The sequence below is a fragment of the Amblyomma americanum genome, chromosome 11 (assembly GCF_052857255.1).
Source record: "Amblyomma americanum isolate KBUSLIRL-KWMA chromosome 11, ASM5285725v1, whole genome shotgun sequence".
In the NCBI taxonomy this organism is placed as follows: Eukaryota; Metazoa; Arthropoda; class Arachnida; order Ixodida; family Ixodidae; genus Amblyomma; species Amblyomma americanum.
The window spans coordinates 8,055,682-8,073,861 of NC_135507.1; the positions used below are offsets into that span (position 1 = coordinate 8,055,682).

The 18,180-nt window shown below is 44.5% G+C and overlaps 1 long non-coding RNA gene across 1 annotated transcript in view; it reads right to left on the reverse strand.

The window, feature by feature from the left end:
* LOC144109515 (uncharacterized) overlaps window positions 1–18,180 on the reverse strand; it is a 36,953-nt gene that overhangs the window by 12,342 nt on the left and 6,431 nt on the right. The window contains exons 3-4 of the long non-coding RNA XR_013309614.1: window positions 7,017–7,161; window positions 3,513–3,611 (exon numbers count right to left, since the gene is read on the reverse strand). This is a non-coding gene — a long non-coding RNA (uncharacterized LOC144109515). The remainder of the gene's footprint in view (window positions 1–3,512; window positions 3,612–7,016; window positions 7,162–18,180) is intronic.

Here is an 18,180-nt window from a genome sequence, read left to right on the forward strand (position 1 = left end):
TTCCGACGTGTTCGTGGGCGAACAATAGACGCCGACCTGTTGCGAGCCAGGTAGGGACGAGGGGTGGCCTGTTCTTCGGGAGACCTATACTGCAGGCGAGCTGCAAGGCGGGCGACCTGTACTCACCTTTCGTCCATATTGCATTGCAATAAAGATTCCGTAACATTCGTCCCTCTCGTCTACTTACAGTTCGGTACCGGCAGACCGGTACCGGCTAGTGTCTCCTGTGTAAGTAAATCCGATGATTCGGGAGGAGGTCTTAGGCTTCGTCTTCAGGGTTTCCACATTTTGCGTGCTTCCCAATGAGGCGCGGGAGAGGTGTCTCTCGTGGAGACGTGGCGCGGCTTTGTACCTGGGACGGAACTGGTTTCCGCCGGGGGAGGAAATGCAGATTAAAGAATGGTAAAAAAGCAGTGTATGAAAGTTTATGTTTAAGAAGGTCTGCAGGCTGTTTTTATCTTCGCAATTCCCGTGCGTCGACGGGTGGCGTATTTTGGGTAATAGTGGGTGTGTGGCTGTTAGAATGCACTTAGGAGAGCAGAAAGTTGGGCTAGTTGGTTGATATGCATACTGAAGAGGCATCCGTGGAAGCGCAACATCCGTGGAAGTTCTACAGCTGTTGTCTTGCTGGAGTGCGTCCATTTTTTGCGCTGACAAGCTTACAAGGCATACGAAAGAAACGCCCTGTATTCTTTACCTCACAGAAAGGGTACACTTCTCTTTTCCTCGCCCGCTGAAATTTAAGCTAAGACGTCACCAGGCTTCGCACTGCAACCCCCATGCCCGCAATGTAAGCCAGCGATTTTCAGTAGTATTACACTCGCTTGAACATTTTGATGTAAAGTGGGGTGGGTAAATCCTACCGTGATTTGGTCCTCTAGGCCTCTCCGGATTCCAATAATATTGATTTCCATCTCATATCTGCAGCTGGCACCAGGGATGTTCTGTCTGTCTGGTTTTCGCTGCTACGCTGAGGGAGAGGTGTATGGACGAATCATGAGATGCTGAACCCCGCCTGGAAAGGAGAGGAGACGCCAACTGTCGTTCCAGAAAGAATACCAGGGAAGATGCGATTCAGTGGGTTTTTTGTGCATTCGTTTTGCGCGAAATGGCGTCTCTAGTAATAAATCTCTTGTTGAAATTCAGCGCATGTGTTCATCTAGTTGTTCCGTCCTCGCCTTTTTCGCGTAGATAAGGATGCGAACGTGAGTTCTCGTTTGGAGGCATAAGGATTCCAGAAGGGAGGGGAGCATAAGGATCGATATTCTATCTATGTAAAAGGCCCTGCACTGAATTGGAACTACATATGCGTTGGATTATATCGGTTTATTGTAGTTTGGCAATGTCTCCGCACTTTTGTTGATGTCTGCGTCTCCGCATTAACTTTAAGGAGAATAAATAGAATTCTCCGTACAGTACAGTCACTAACAACCGTTAACGTAGCGGCGTGATGGCCTTCCGGCAGACCTTAAGTTTTCTTATTTGCATGCACCTATAGGAACTCCTCCAAATTAACAGCAAAGAGTTAAGGGTAGTCTGGACGTCCAAAAGGGTCGTAACTGTTTCGTTCAGAATTTTAAAAAGGGCTATTCTAGTTTCTGCGATGTTCTTTCACTTGGAAGGACAGGAACTTCGCTAGAGGTGGTCGCTCTTTGACACGATTTTGTTTTCGGTGTTAATTCAGCTGAAAAATTGAAGGCGCTTGGAAGGTGTGGGGGAATTTGTAAAACATTTCATAAATCTCCGCCGCCACTATCCACAGCGTGTTGTGCTTGTACCTATGCCTGCGGTAGGCGAGAAACATTTCATACCATCTCCTTGCCACTGAAAACGTTCAATCATGGCGAGATCAGCAGTCAACTTATCCGATTCCGCTGCTGGCAGTGAATTGTATGACGATGTTTTTGCGTCCCACACGACTGCAACGGAAAAGACCCTGCCGCGGTTTTGCACGATATCGCGAATAGCGCATTATGCTCGCCGTTATCGCTGTCGAACTTCATATCTCGCGATTGCATCGCCGTCGCCCAAGGGTGACGACACTGCGCATGCGCCGTTTCAGCCGAGCTTGTTCCTCTCGCTCCAGCACTGGCTGGAAGCACGACCAAGCCGTGCCGCAGGGTAGCCGAGTGGGTAACATGCCTGAGCTTTGCTCACGCATTCGCGAAGACCCTGGATCGAATCCCAGCGTCTGCAGCGGAGCGATCGCTGGCATCACCCGCTGTGGGGACTGAGATTTCGTCTAGGGTCGCTCCGGGCGATTTGACGCCCGGCTGTACACTCGGCCGCTCTGTGTGGTGGACAAGGCGAGGTGGTGTGTCTTTATGACACATCATCTCCTCTCGCTGTCCCCCGGGCATCCAAAGGGCGGATGCCTGCCGCTGCTTCCTGTGGAATTGTTCCCGGAGGGCACTCCCGTTCTGCTTTCGCTCGTTTTTTTTTTTCTCCCTGGTGCAGTCGCACCTGAAGTGGCGTGCAGACAGACGCAGTCCGTGCGTGCCGTCCTTTCCAGTCGTAAGAGTGGCGTGCAGACAGACTGCGTCTGTCTGCACGCCACTCTTACAACCGGAAAGGACGGCACGGACAGACCGCCCAGATGCCGCTTGGGGTTTTTTTTTAATTGGACAGCAGTGTGCACGAACACTTTCATTCAAAGAAAAAAAATTGCAGTTGGAGAGTGTGTTTTAGCGCGAGAACTTCTCAGGGAAAAATCCCCGGATCACAGAAGTTCACTATGATCTCTGGACGGAGAGGCTCATATCATGTTATCTTCGGCTCAATACGCTGCTCATCTGAACTATAAATTTGCACGTAGGCTCTCTGTCCAAAATATGAGAGCGGTCGTGTTGAGGCCGACCGTTTATCTTCAAAAGACTATAGTTAACTACGGTTTCGGCAGACACGTGCAAAAATATAAAAAAACCTTCGATATCTATAACGCGCGCTGAAGGACCCCAGGGCCACGTCCTCGCAGCGGTTCTGCTCATTCAAGCAGTTCCATGAGCTTCTATCCTGCTGTGTAACAATCGCACGTGCACATCGAGGCACTGAATGGTTCAGCAACGCCTGCAGTTTGACCGCTGCTCGGAGACTTGCCAAGCTTACATTTCGTGGCGCCAGATAAAGCACGAGGAGCGGCGATCAAGATGTGGTCGCTACGTCGGGCGGAGTATCAACACTAAATTATATTCTTCACCGTGAGCCAAGGGCAGCTTGTATCGATATTAATTTTCTTTTGCTATTCTAGCTTCTGCGAAGGATAGCTGAGAGACATCTGGCCTTTGCCGCGTAGCTATGGATAACAACAAACATAATTGCACGCCAAATAAAACACCTACGCACGAAATTACTCTCAAGAAGTAATTCAAGAAGGAAGTAGCTGCAAAAATGCCCCTGTGGTCTCTTATTCGTTACTTTACCTCTTGTACTCGTCATTTAGGCTAAGTTTGTTATCAATCCTCCAAATTGAACTAACTAGCACTCAAGAGCATTCCACTAAATGCGAAACTTACTTTAGCCGCGAATGTCCAGGTATCACGGCATCAGCTTGTGGCTTTTCACCATCTCTCCTTCGCTGCATCCGCATTCCTTTAGAAAATCCGAGAAGGTGCCTGCAGAAGTATAAAAATCATTTGGGCGTAAATATTTTTTATAAAGGTTGCATGGCTCACTGAACAACTGCAAAATTATGATTTGTATGACGCCATTCCTAACATTTTGCCCCGTGAAATCCTCTATTTAAAAGAAAGCATGACCCAGTAGAAGGGCGCGGCTCAGTTGTGTTAACGAACGTGCTGCCCGACTCCAAAAATATTCGCATATATGTCGATGAAGGCAGCTAACCAGGCTCCAGGAGAATGGGTTTTCGTGCAGAATTTGCTGCCTGGACCAGTCGGGTGCCAGCAACAGTGGAGCCGGACCAAGGCTTTGCAGCAGTGACGAGACTTCCGGATGGCCGCGTTTGGATCGTGTACCATAAGGGCCATCGTGGGCAAGCTTAATGGGCCGGCTCCTCCGAGCACTCTGTCTCCGGTTGTTGGCGAAGACGCTCGATTGCCACCTTGAACTATAGTGCCAGTTTCTGCTGGGGACACCGCCGTAGGGCATTCTAACACAGGTGCTCTGGTGCAGTGACTGACGCCTCGGTGCGTACTGAGGAGGACGGCATAAATCGTCAAACAGTGAATGGTCAAACAGTGAATGATAATCTCACTGCTGTCATTACGGAGTGGGCAGTAGGCCGGATGATTGTACAGGATACTGACGCGTCGGTGCATACAGGAACAATACTGCCTAGAATCCTGGTCGTCACAGCGGCCGAACTCGGGGAGCGGTTGTGCGAGACTCCACATAGTGAACCAGGAACTGTTTTTCGATGATTGATTTTTAGTTCGACTAAATGTTCTCTAGTTTTTTACGTGCACGTTATGACTATCTGCCAACTCAGCAGGGGCGCTGTTCACTTGCTTTAATGAGTGTGCTGAGGAAGTCGGGCGCCCGCACTCAACCAACGACGCAACAATATTAAGTCATTCTCCAAAATGAGAAATGAAAGAAAACCACTGAACCGCCTACATTACGCTCATGTTAGAGTGCTGAAATTCATGTCTCACGCTGATAATGATAAGACATTAGTCGCGTTTCCAACTTAGGAACACATTTAGACGGTCCTTGGAGATTTGCGGAAAAATATGAACATACTTAAATTGCATTGTCTTTAGTTATACCAACCCAATCAGAGAATGCGAATGTGAGCAAACAAATAACAAAATAAGATGCAGGTCGTCAAGCCTGCAGAAGGCTTTATTCTGCATCGACAGCCGCGCGCATGCACCCTGTGATGTTGAAATAAATTTCTGATACTGGTTCTGTACAAATGCTATTGCCCGCCGGTCTACATCCACAGCCAGCCAGTCAGCCACATGCATTGCTCTCACCGTTCTTCATCTGCTCTGTGCTCCTAACGCCAGCCGTGTTCTCGGAAGAGTACCGTTTGCTTCTAGTCCATAGAACCTTCTATGCTTCTATTGCATAGAACAATTCATTATTTTTATCACCTTTCAATCACCCCAATAACCTGCCTAACTAGACCCACTGCAGGGCAAAGGCCTCTCCTATGCCGCCTTTCAGTACATCGGAAACAATAAAATGGGTTAATCTCCATCTGATATAATCCCCATATTTATTATTTTATCGATATTTTTCTTTGCGCATCATCCTGACGTCATTCTCTATCGATTAAAACCATTCGTTTGATCCCACTTCTACTGAGAACACAACACCACAACAGCTGCGGACGTTTTGTGGACACAGCCTCACCAACATTGGCAAGTAATGCTTGGATAACAGCGGTGAATCTCTGGCATGCGCAAAACTAAATGGCATTCCCACTCTAGTGCACACTGAGGTTTTTGTTTATCTGACAGCGTTGTTTATCTGTTTATCTGAAGTGCTTTCTTTACAGGAAGCACTTCAGTTGTGCTCTTGGAAAATGCTTTGAAAGCGTTCCTATCAGGTTCCTTCCTGCTATCACTTCCGTCCCCGATAGTTAGACAGTCATCGGATTTCATTGCACTTGATGTTGAAAAGATGAAAGCATCAGTTCTAATAAACAATTCTGGAGTCAGGCAAATTTGCAACAATCAAAATCCACTTCGATCATAAAATCTCGCCTATGTGATACATATACCAGAAATGCTAACCTAGTTTAGGAAATTAGATGTCGCCCAAACTTATGCAAAAGATGTTGAACACACATCACACTGTTTATTAGCGGCTCATTTAACATCAAGTGTCACATCTGGCCATCTTTAATTTCTTTCTGAAAGAGGACCCAATCTCTGAATCACATAAAGGGGCTTTCCTGTCATTCTTGTAAAGGTGCTATTCGTTTGTAGACACCATTTATAATTTGCAATAGCAAATGTTTTCTCCTAGAGGCATCATTGCATGCCTCTTTTACAACTTGGTCCCAAATGTGTTTCAGGCTGCATTAAAGTTGCCTACAGGAGCGCCAACCAGTTCCGATGCTCTTCCAGCTACTCGTCATAACATTTGTTTAAGTACAATTGCTTCTTAATAGTGAAATAACGCATTTATTGCTCATTAGGAAACAGCTTATCAGAGCCATGCCATCACAAAGAAAGCTATGAATATGTACAGCTTTGCTTTCTATCCGTATGGCGGAGCTTTGGTATATGCTTATCAGTAATTATTCGATTATTTCAAATCTACCACAGTTTGCGGCCTGCTCTGGTCATACTGGGCTGAGATGACTTTACAATACGTATATATTTCTTTTTCATGAATATTAAAACTTTTGGGCAGCTTTGCGCTACCATTTAAGCACCGAAATGTCGAGTTAACCTGGCAAGATTACACATTTGGCAAAAAATTAATGCAGTTTTCATGCGTACCTCGATATTGACTAAAAAGACAGTTTGCAGGCACGAACAAACAAGTAATGTATAGAAAGCTGTGCCCACCTGTCCATCCTCACTGCTAATCCCAACTGTATGATGAATGTTTTCCGGTTTCGCTAAAACTGAGAAATACAGCAATGAGTGGTTGTCGCTAAGGCGACCACTCACAACCACTTGGAGTACTTGCTACTGAACTAAGGTAAAGCTATTTGTTATAGGCAGCAGAACTAATTAAGCACAATCAAATTGCCACGCATTATCGACTACATGTTCACATTCCTTGTGCAGCAGTGGTTCATTGGTAAGAATAATTTGTTGTCCATCTATACACCCTAACAGGAACCAAACTTTATTTAATATTAATTATACATTTATTGATGTCATGCTTACACACACACAATGAAACTTACTGAACTGAAAGGAAGAAAAGTATATGCTGAATTTTTTTTAATACACACAGGCTGAAAAATGAGAAAATTACGTATGCTCTTGAAATCCGGCACCAACATGCAAGAAGATCAATTTTCAATTTGTCTTCAGTCTTCAGGTAGTGAGAGGAAGCGCCGTACAGTACTTTGGCCAAAGTGTGCTTACCGCCAACCATCGCTTGTCGCTCCTAGCGTGCTGGTTGGTCACGGCGAGCAAGGAGCGCGCGCTGTTGACTAGGGTGCCTCGATGCCAGCGCTGCGCCGTACAGGGTGGAGACACGACCTTCGTGGGCGCCATCTTGGGGCAAGCGCTGAAATGCGGGGCTACGGAGCGTCGGCCGGTATCCTTCTTTAGAACGCGCTTTCGCTAGCAGGCTGAGCTGTATAAGGTTTCTGCATATAAACTAGAAAAGTTAATTGCAGGCTGTATATTATTTGCTTATACCATAGTCAACCTAGTTAACATGTCTTTTGAACAAGGCTTGAAGACAGGGAGCTCCATCTCACCACTTAAAGAGCTGGCTCCAGACACTGTGAAAAGAGAATATTGACAGTATTGAAGCTACAATAGTAGCTGTCAAAGCATTCCCACAATTCTTTACAAAATATGCCTAAATGGCATTCTTACATATAAACGACAGAGTAACTGACCAAGGCGGTGGTCAAACATATGATAAAAAGGATGGTACTAAGTATCTCTGGCTCCGGACAGGCTGCCATTGGAAACTCATTCTGGCAATGTGTAACTCTAGACACTTATCCAGTCAAGCTGGCCTAGCAGTGCTGTTCGAGGAACTAGGATGTGATAGGGCCTAGTGATGTTAAAAAAGCTGCTGAGGAGGAGGAGGAAAGGCAGGGAGGTGAACCGGACGAATAGCCGGTTAGCCGGTTGCTACCCTGCACGCGGGGAAAGGGGCGAGGGGAGAAAAAGGTGAAGTAGAAAAGACAGTTGTGGGAAATTAGTCACTGTGTAAACTCACAGAGTTCAGTAAAGTCACAGCCTATCATGCAGGCCACAAGTCTTCAAAAAGCGGAGCAGTGCCTTGGAGGCCTTCACCGCCGACGACCGCCGTGGCCAGTGGCCGACAATCTCCGTTTCCGTCAGATCGTTATGCTTCCGTCAGGGCATTTACAAAGAATGTCTCATCACACCCGCAGATGCCACATGCAGGGCTGTCAGCCATACCTATTAAGAAGGAGTAGTGCTTGGTGGAAGCTACACAAGCCACAGGCGACACAACAAAGTTGCTTCACGTCGTGGTAGGCCGGATGGAAGCCAAAACTTCAGATCTGGGTCTAAGGTTTTTAAATGCGAATGCGAGAACTGGCCTGAATTCCACGCGGAAAACGTGATGTCCCGCGATAGTGGTCTAAGCCTACCCGCTGCGTCGCTCTCGAGATGGGGATGGACACACAATCACCCTCATGGTGAGCAGTTCGCGCGGCCTCGTCCGCGCGGTGGTTGCCTGCGATCCCGCTGTGTCCTGGCAGCCATTGATAAACAATATCGGGCCCTTTGTTGATGGATGTGTGGTGGAACTCTCGGATTTCGGCGACAAGTTGTTCATGGGACCCAGCAGATTGTAACGCTTGGAGGGCTTCATTTGAATCAGTGAAAACGAAAAATTGCTGGGGTGCTTCTTCACTGATATGCTCAATGGCGACACGAATAGCAGTAAGTCGATGAAGTACTGTGTGATGTTTTCACTTTCTTCAAAAGTTTTAACGTACCACCACTGGTTTAAAAGCTTTAGCTTTATTATGAAAGATGTAATGCAGAAAATTTAGAAAACTTAATTTTGTCTGAAGAGTAATCTCGGATGGAATATTCTTCCTAAAACTGCGAGAAATGTTTTTTCTTAGTCTCTCGAACTGTGTACAGGAACATAAAATGTGGGTTATGGTGACCTCTTCTCCGCATAACTCGTATGTAGATTTTCGTGGTTTGGAAGAAGAAAACGGTGTGTAAGGTGCGTGTCTAATACGGAGGCGACATGAAATGACTCCAATAAAATGTTCTTGAGTTTAGCCTTGTTCCACTCAGCTATGAAGGGTTTACTGTCTGTAGTTTATAATTTAAAATTAAAAAAAATAATATTCTATTTACCCTGCCATTTATCTTCCAGCTTGCATCGTACTAAGTTCGCATCATCTTTTTAGAGGATGGTTACACTCTTTACTTATTTGTGCCGGGCCTGTGCAGTACAGGTATCCGTTTTCTAAGTTCCACTAATTCGGACCTGGCTCTTAACCCAGTAAAATTTTATGACTGGTCCCTTTGTTGTGGCTACTGTTATATTGCGTACGATATCGGCGATCATTGGCATAACTGCATTCCTATGGTGAAGTATCATGTTTAAAATATCGGTGTAAATTATGCTGTTCACAATGATCTCATTTATTTTCTCTTCTACAGCCAAAGATCCTGTGTAAAACTGGGCTGTGAAAATGGATGCACACTGCGGCAGCCTTAGTGTCTTCTCCAATTTGTTTTGTAATAGTGCATTTCCAACGTAACGGTCAGATTTTGAAAAATCGGTATAAAATCCAGTGTACTCCCTGTACTTCTCCGTCAGCGCCAAAACTTCTTATCATTTGGTGTTTGTTTATTTTGAAATGATGTTAATGTGAAGTCACATACAGAAGGCAGAGAGTGCAAAGAATATGAAGGTCTCGATGAGCCATACACTATCCAATCATACTGTAAGCAGGCACGTACAACAAAGCGATAAATTTGCAAAAGGCGTGCCCTATCAGAACCCCAGTGTTTGCGTGAAAGCAGTTCGAGATATTCAAAGATTGGGAAGCTTTGTTCTTATGTGCTTTTATGAGAGGCAGGAAAGTAAGTTTTTTGTCAAAACTTATGCCACAAAATTTGTATCCATTTTTTATTCGTTATAAATGGTTTCGTTCTGGTTTAGTGTGGGATCTGACTGTCAGCCTCGTTTGAGTGAGAAACCGATGGGCACTGTTTTCTGTGGAGGAAAGCGCTAAATTTTTTGGCGAGCCATGTTGCCAGTTTATTTATTGTTGACTATTTTCCATGTTGATATGCTGATGGACATGCAAACTTCGTATCTGAAGATCGTCTACATAGACTGAGTACATAATGGACCTTATGAATTTTTTGCAAAAAGAATTGATCTCTAGAATAAAAAGTGTTGTGCTTAAATACACACCTGAGGAACCCCAATCTCTTGAATGAAATTCCTCGAAAGGGTTGAACCAAGGTGGATATGAAAAGAGCAGACAAAAGTTCTTTAAAGGATTTCAACATGCCGCCTCGGATGCCAGGTTCAGCAAGGTCTTGAAGAATCCTTAACATCCAGGTTGCTTCATATGCCTTTACGAAGTCGGAAAAAGCAAGACAGTGTTTCCTGTGTACGAAAGCTTGTCGGATTGTGTTTTCAAGACCGACAAGATGGTCGGTTGTGGAGCCTGATTTTTAAAACCGCAGTGAAGAATTGCACGGGATCGAAAGACAAAAAGTAATCGTCTCTTCAGGACACTTTCAAACAATTTATCAAGACTGCTGGTAAGGGCTATGTGCCAATAACTACTAGCAGAGGTAGGTGGTTTTCCTGTTTATAAATATGCAACTATAATGGCTTTCTTCCAGGGACACGAAAACAGCATATGGGGATGCGAAAGAACAGCGCACGTCAAAGCAGCATGCATCAGAACCGAGCACAACAAACAGCACAGCGACAACAAAGCACAGGGACAAAACAGTATGGCGTCGAAACACCTCAGGGAAAAGACAGCACGCGTCAAAACAGCACGCTGGATGAAACGGCCGAGCGAGGAAACAGAACAGAGAAAAGCAGCACGATGAACAAAGAAAGCAGGGAAAAACAGCACGAAGAGCACACCGGGGTGCGGTGCAGCGCTGCTTGAGGGGTGGACAGTCATAACCATAAACAAACGGACGATCACAACACATATGACAAAGACCTTTGGAGTTAACGAGTGCTTGTTTCGCTGGTTCCTTAAGAAACAGGGCCGGCTCATTCAATGTGGCAGAGCGTTGCTTCAACGGTGCATCTCACAAAACTAGTGGCAATGCAGTCCTTGATTGCTCGGCTTCAATTATCTATTTGGTTTCTGTATTATGTAAGACTCTTTCCAAATAAGAGATAAAATGGCCCGGTAATCTGCTCTGCGGTAAAATTTCACAGATAGTTTATCTTGCGTTATTTTCTAGGTATGTTTCTTGCAGCCTTTCATGTTGTCTTTACCGAAGCATAACATAGTGTATTACCAATTCGTTATTCCTGTTTCATTTTTGCTGCAACCTACAAGCCATATTGGACAATAAACATTCTGAGAAGCGAAATTTTCTTAATCCATTCTACAACTCATCTTGAGTAGACTTCCACCTGTGTTTTTCTTGTGTTTTCTGAAAAAAAGGGTCATTTGCCGAAAACTGTTAATAAAACTGGGTTCCAAGGGAAAAAGAGTAGCTTCGGTAAAACGTCGCGAAAATTGATTTTTCGGGATAATCCTCTTCGAAGTGAAAAAAAACAGCTTCAGTATAAAATTACTCTCAATAAATACACGCTGATGTATGAATTTTCAGGTAAGCAGTGTAGGCCATTTCTCAAATTATAATAACCGCCGGCAAGTCTCAGAGAACCACACTGCAGCGTCCTGAAACTGTCGACTCGGGCAATACTGCCGTCCTTAACAATAAGCATCGCATACTGGATATTTGCAGTGTATGAAGACCCTGTAGCTCGATCCTAACAAAATTGCTGAAGATTCAACTGCCGGCAGCGAGAGCTTTGAATATGAAGTTTTGTACACCTAGAGCCGTGCGTCGGGCGTTTTTTTCCAGAAATCAGCATCAGGATGGTCAACTCGGAGAATTGATGCTCCTAAAACAACTTCTTCAGCGTTATTCATTCCATTACCCACCAGAAAAAGTGAATATTTGAGATTGCGAATATTACCCTACCCTGTTCCTTACTTCATCTGTTAAACGAGCACACGCTAACTCCAATGGTCGCGGCCGTATGTGTTGTGATTTACCGTTCGTTTATGGCGATGATTGCTCACCCCTCAAGCAGTGCTGCACCGTATTCCAATGTGTTGTCCTGTCGTCGAGCTGTTTTTCCCTGCGCTTTTTCATCGTACTGTTTTTTGGCTGTGATGTTTCCTCACTCCGTTTTGTCCGGTGTGGTGTTCTGAGGCGTGCTGCTTTTTCCCTGTGGTGTTTTGTCGCTATGCTGCTTTCTGCCTGGGCTGGGTTGTCGCTGTGCTGTTTTTCGAGCGCTGTTTTGACGCCCGCTGTTTTGTCGTGTTCTGTTCTTTCATGCTGCCCTGTTGTTGGACGCTGCGGGTATTTCTCCCTATAATCAAATTTGGTTAGAATATCTTAGAAGAGCCTCTACGGTAGGTTTAGAGAGATTAGCTAGCATTTTCTGGCTGCAGTCTGTTCACCAGTGGAAAATACTGCATGATTTTCTTGAACTGTAACTCAATTATAATAAGGTATGTTTGCACTGCCACTTTGTTTAGCTTCTTTTTTCACTTTTTGTTTCACTACCCGAGATGACTGAGGAATTATGTTCGTCTACACTGATGTTATACGAAACCATTTGATCTAGGCTGGCCTTTTCTCTGTCTCCTAAATGTAGCTTCCAACGTCGTGGTTTTGTTGGAATCACTTCAGGTGCAGCTTTTAGGTTGATTAGTGCAGGAAGGTGATGGATCCCATAATGGTTGTCAATGACATCCCATTTGAAATCACTAAACCCCAGGGATAAGCTAAAAAATACATATATACAGCTCATACAGCCTCGAGATTGGGGAGCAATATGTAGGTTTTCCAGTGCTCAGCAAGCAAATATTATTACAAAGAATAGAATCCTGTATTGTTTGGCCTCTTGAATAATTTTTTACCCTTCACAAAATATGAATGAGCGTGAAAATTTCTAACTACTGAATATAGCACTGGTGGCAGGTATAAAAGGTCTACGTTCACTCTAACGTGATGTTCGATATACATACAACACACTGTCATTGTTTTGTGAGTAAGCAGAGTGGCTGCTACAGCTTCAGATTTAGTCTTAAGTAAAAGCTCAGCTTCTTGTATTGGGGATCTAGGTCTGTTCCCTATCTACACAAGACAACAGGTGAGAATATGGCTGAAATGTCTTATGCCATTTGAGTTAATTACAGTATCCCTCAAGAGAAAAGGATACACCAGCCGTATCTTGCCAGAACTCACCTACGTGGCAGAACCGTGGATGCTAACGAAAAAGATTCAGCTTAAGTTAAGGATAATGCACCAAGCCATGGAAAGAAGAATGATAGGTGCAACCTTAAGAGACACGAAGCTGGAGCAGGACAGGACAGGAGCAGGAAACAGTAGGTGAGAGAAAAAAGGCGGGTTAATCACATGCTAGTAAAAATCAAAAAGAAAACATGGGCTTGGTCAGGGTATGCAACGCGAAGGCAAGGTAACCGCTGCTCCTTAAGGGTAACGGAGTAGATTCCAAGAGAAGGCAAGCGGTAGGCGGATGAGATAAAGAAGTCAGCTGGCAATGAACAGGGTTAATGGGAGAGAGATGGCATAGGTTTTTGCCCAGCAATGGGCGTAGACAGGCTGTTGCTGATGATACTGATGACGTTCCGTTCGACTTTAGTCCATCGGCCCCGGCTTTTGCTGCCGGCAAGGAATGCACGCAAACCTCGACGAAAGTGCATATCAGCTAGATGAACGTTCATGTAGAGCAACTGGGTGTACTGTACAATTTTAGCTGCGTCTCGTACCTGTAATGTTACAGCTTTACCGTAGAAGGCTGCAACTCGAATGAAAGGCATTACAATAGATCCTTTCGTGTCGGCGCCTCACATACCGCGTGTGTTTGTATGATGCTCCGGGCTGAGAAATTCTTCTCTTCATCTCTTTACTGAGCCAATCCCGAGTATGTGGATGTGTGCGGTAGTTCTGAGATATTTTAACCATTTGTGGCAGAAGTCCCGAGCATCAAACTGGACGACAGAAGCAGCACTCGCCTCGGCTGCCGTAAGTGATATCTGTGCGGCCACATGTAGGTCCGCGCAGATGCCTCGAGCAATGCGCTCATGAGGGCTTTAGATGAAGGACATGTTTCAAGTAATCAAACATTTGTCAAAGCCTATCCGCCTTTCCACTGAGCAGAATGCAACGAAGACCACGCACTCGTACCGCGCTCAACAACTCGCCAAACACGTTCGTCACATGGATGTATGCGCGCGTCTGAGCGCGTGTTCAGAGCTGGAATCTGCAGCCGCTCTCGTGAAGGCCTCGAAAACCATCGCAACATCAGCCAGGCGTACGAAATTACCAGCGGAAATATTTTTCGAATATCAGAACTATACGATCGTTATAAGAAGTAAGAATTTGTGCTTGCGAGGAGGTGAGACTATCGAACTGCGATCACACGCCCACACGCAAAACAAATAAATATACAGAGAGAACTACCACAAAAGGTCTCATAACAGATTATACACAGATTATATGCACCATAGTGTAGTCGAAATGGTCTGGTCGAAAATCGCGCTAGGGCTCGAACAAAACATTGCATTAAGAACCGCGGTCCTTCTAGTCCGTATAAAAATGACCGCCAGCGTTTCCCGCTACAACACCAACTACCATACTAGCAAAGAAACATGGAGGTTTAAATTAAGCTCAGGACAGCGCAGTGAGCTATGGAGAGAAAAAGGATGGGAGGAATGTTAAGGGACAGAAAGAGGCCAAAGTGGGTCAAGGATCAAACACGGATTAATGGCATCCTAGTCGAAATTAAGATGAAGAAATTGGCTTTGGCGGGACATTAAATGCGAAATCAAAACAACCGATGGTCCTTCAGGACAACAAAGTGGATTCCAAGGGAATGGGGGCGTAGCAAAGGGTGGCAGTAATATACTTGAGGGGGGGGGGGGGGGGGCGAGATTGAGAAGTCCGAAAGGAAAATGGTGGCCGCAGCTGGCCCAGGACAGGTTGAATTGGAGATATATGGGAGTCTGGACATGCCTTTGTTCGGCAGTGTGTGTATCCGTGCTGACGATGACGATAATGTTGATGAATCCCATGGTTCTGGCCCGAACAAAATCACCTCTTGCGTGCGAGCCGCTGGCCTAGCGCCACTGCCCGCTCATCGTCCTCTTACACGTGGCAGATATACGGGCTTTCACACTGACTCGGCTGTAGAAAACATTCGTGTTGGGTTGTGTAAGCATACATATACTTAGGTATAGGAGAAATTTTGCGCACAATTTTATACAAATGTGAACAATCGTCGCTGGTGTAGAGTGCTTAAAATCTTAGCATTTGCTCGCGATGACAAAGAAAAAGAATGTTTAGAAATGGGTACTATTGAAACGTTTATAGTGGGTCGGGTAGCCTCGGCGGCAACACTTGCCAGGGCAAGGATCTCGATGCTCCCAACAAATCGACTAAAGATCTCACGACATTAATTCAGGAATGACCAAGTGGCTCAGGTTCATCTGGCTATGCACTGGGTCACGATTTACATTTTTTTAAAGAAAACCTGCTTCTGTTAAAAATCTGACACAAGACATGCCCACAATTGCTTTATCACCTATGAGCAGCGCTGGATAAAAATTGATTCATTAATTATAAAACGAAGAAAATCACTTTTTCCTTAGAATGGTGAATTTCGGGCATGAAATTAATTATTTACTTTATGTTTACTCCCCATTTACATACCGGTTTGTCTTTTTGCGCTACCAGGAAGTTGTAAGATGCGTGTGGCCATATGCAGACAGCGGTTAATGACTTCCTTGAAAAGTTCCTGGTGGTAGATGATTTTCATTCACCTTAAACTGGCTTTACCAAGTAGAATTTGTTAATTATTTTGGTGTTCCAAGCGGATTGCCATTCTTTTCTTGCGTTAAACTGCATTGCAATATTTGTAGGGCACATTTACTTTGTTAATTTGCTTGCCACAAGCTTGTGCAGCGCACAAATCTGCTCTCTCGTTGCCTTTTAAACCGACATGACTTGGTACTTAGCTGAGTTATATTTTTCTTTTGAGCTATGGCTGCTGTTATGTTGTGTATGATGTCGCAAAGCAGCGGAATGATTGCATTTCTAGAATGAAAGCTGGTAAGCCCACCTATTGACTCTGTGTATATAATACTGTATGCGAGGTTCTCATTCACTATTGTTTCTATGGCTGCACAGATGGCGTAACATTCGGCAGTGAAGTGGATACACACTATGGATGTCTTACTATTTCATCCCAATTTCCTTGAATCACTGTGCTTCCAATGTCAACATCTGGTTTTGAACCATCTTTATACTAAGCTGTGAAAGTGCTGTATTTTTCCTCCACTGCAAGAAATTCTTGTATTACAGCTTGTTCTGTAATTTTTTTGCGAAACTGTGTAAGACTGAAACCACAGATTTTAGGAAAATTGTATTTTGGCGGCAGTGAACCTCGCCTTCGAGCAATGCTTGGCAGTATATCTAGTGCAAGAGCAGTGGCCGGGTGTCTTGCGGTTTAGTCCTAAAGTGTATTCTAGATGGGCACCTTGTAGCGTTGGGATATCAAACATGTTTGTGCAGTGAGCAGATTTTTGGAATGAACGAGCATGTGAGCCTGCCTCTTCTGTCGGTAAGTGATGGCTCGTTTCTACATACAGACTATTTATGGGTGACGTCCTGTATGCAGCGATGGAAAGACGTAAACCTAAATTATGCACTGGATCGAGTTGCTTAAGGTACGATGGTCTCGCTGACCCATAAACTAAACATCCATAATCTAAGGTAGAGTGTAGTACATGGCGATAATTTCGTAAAAGACGTCCTATCGGAACCTCAGTTTTTTCTTGAGAGTACTTTTAGTATATTCAGGGATCGAAAAGCTTTGTTTTTCAGGATGTTTATGCGTGGCAGGAATGTGAGTTTTTGCTGATACTTTCTCCTAAAAATTTGTGCACATCTTTTGTGGGCAGTGCGACTTCATTCAGAAGAATTCTTATGTCTTAGTTATTGGTTAACAGTCGCCTCTTATTTCCGTAACCTCAGGAGCACCTCCAGGTGCTGTGTTATGTCCACTCTGGGTTCTAATTCGTATTACTGATCTTCCTGACAGTGTTTCTTTCCACATTAAACTTTTTTGCAGATGATTCTGCACTATATCGTATAATTACTAGTCCCTGTGATGAAGCGTGTTTGCAGACGGACCTGGTTACAACACTACAATGTGCAAACACATGCGCTTTTCTAGCCAATCTCGTGCTAACGCCACACTCTATCTACATAATAACACTCCGTTTCGCCTGTTTCATCCTAAAAATATCTCGCTGCTCACACAACTCACAATATCTCCTGGAAAGTGCACGTGAACTATGCAACTAACCAGGCCAACCACATACTCGGCTTCTTACGCCGCCATTTCACTGTTGCAAATAGTTCCGTTAAGCTTCACCTGTACAGGTCGTTAATAAGACCGAAATTAGAATACGCATGTTCTATTTGGAATCCTAATAAAATATTTCTAATTAACTCTTTATAGTCCGTTCAGAACCGCCCGCATTTTTTTTTAAATAACACACGAACACCAAGCGCATCTCCAATAAAGTCTGTGCCGTAAATATCTTTACTTGCCTTTTCAAGCGGATTTATTATACTAACCCTATTCTCAAACATCAGTTACTGCTTCTTCCATCTTATATATCCTCACGCACTGATCACAGCTTTAAGGTAAGAATCCCGCACTGCAGAACAATCCTATGCTTGAAGTCCACGAACTACAAATGACTGGAACCACCTCCCTGCCTTCATCGCTGCCATCACCGGTGTTGAAAATTTCAAGACTACTGCTGATTTTGTATGCCGCTCCTCTCTGTAATTTCTTCACGCCTTGAGAGTATTGTAAAATAAATAGCTAGAGAGTGGGTACAGTGTGCAGCCCTCTTCTAAGCGAGAACAGTACAGGTGCTGTTTTTTGCGTGGAAAATTTGAAACCATTTTTATATGCCCATATCGGAAGTTTGTTTACTGTAGTTGTATTCCCTCTCGCATGTTGCTATGTTTGAGGATGTGCAGGCTATTGGAATATCATCAACGTAGACTGAATACAAAATGGACTTCGGGATTATTTAGTTATAGAATTCTGCATAAATTAACTACTCAGTATTCATTGATAACCTATTAGCACGTCTGAAGCGCATCCTAATGCGCTAAACCGCTCGGAGTGATATGCCACAAAATGTATTTTTCTAGGCGAAAAAACCTGCTTTATAAAATTGAACACCATAGGCGAAATAGCTGGTGTACAGCAGAGGCCACCTCAAAAACAGGAGCCACCCTA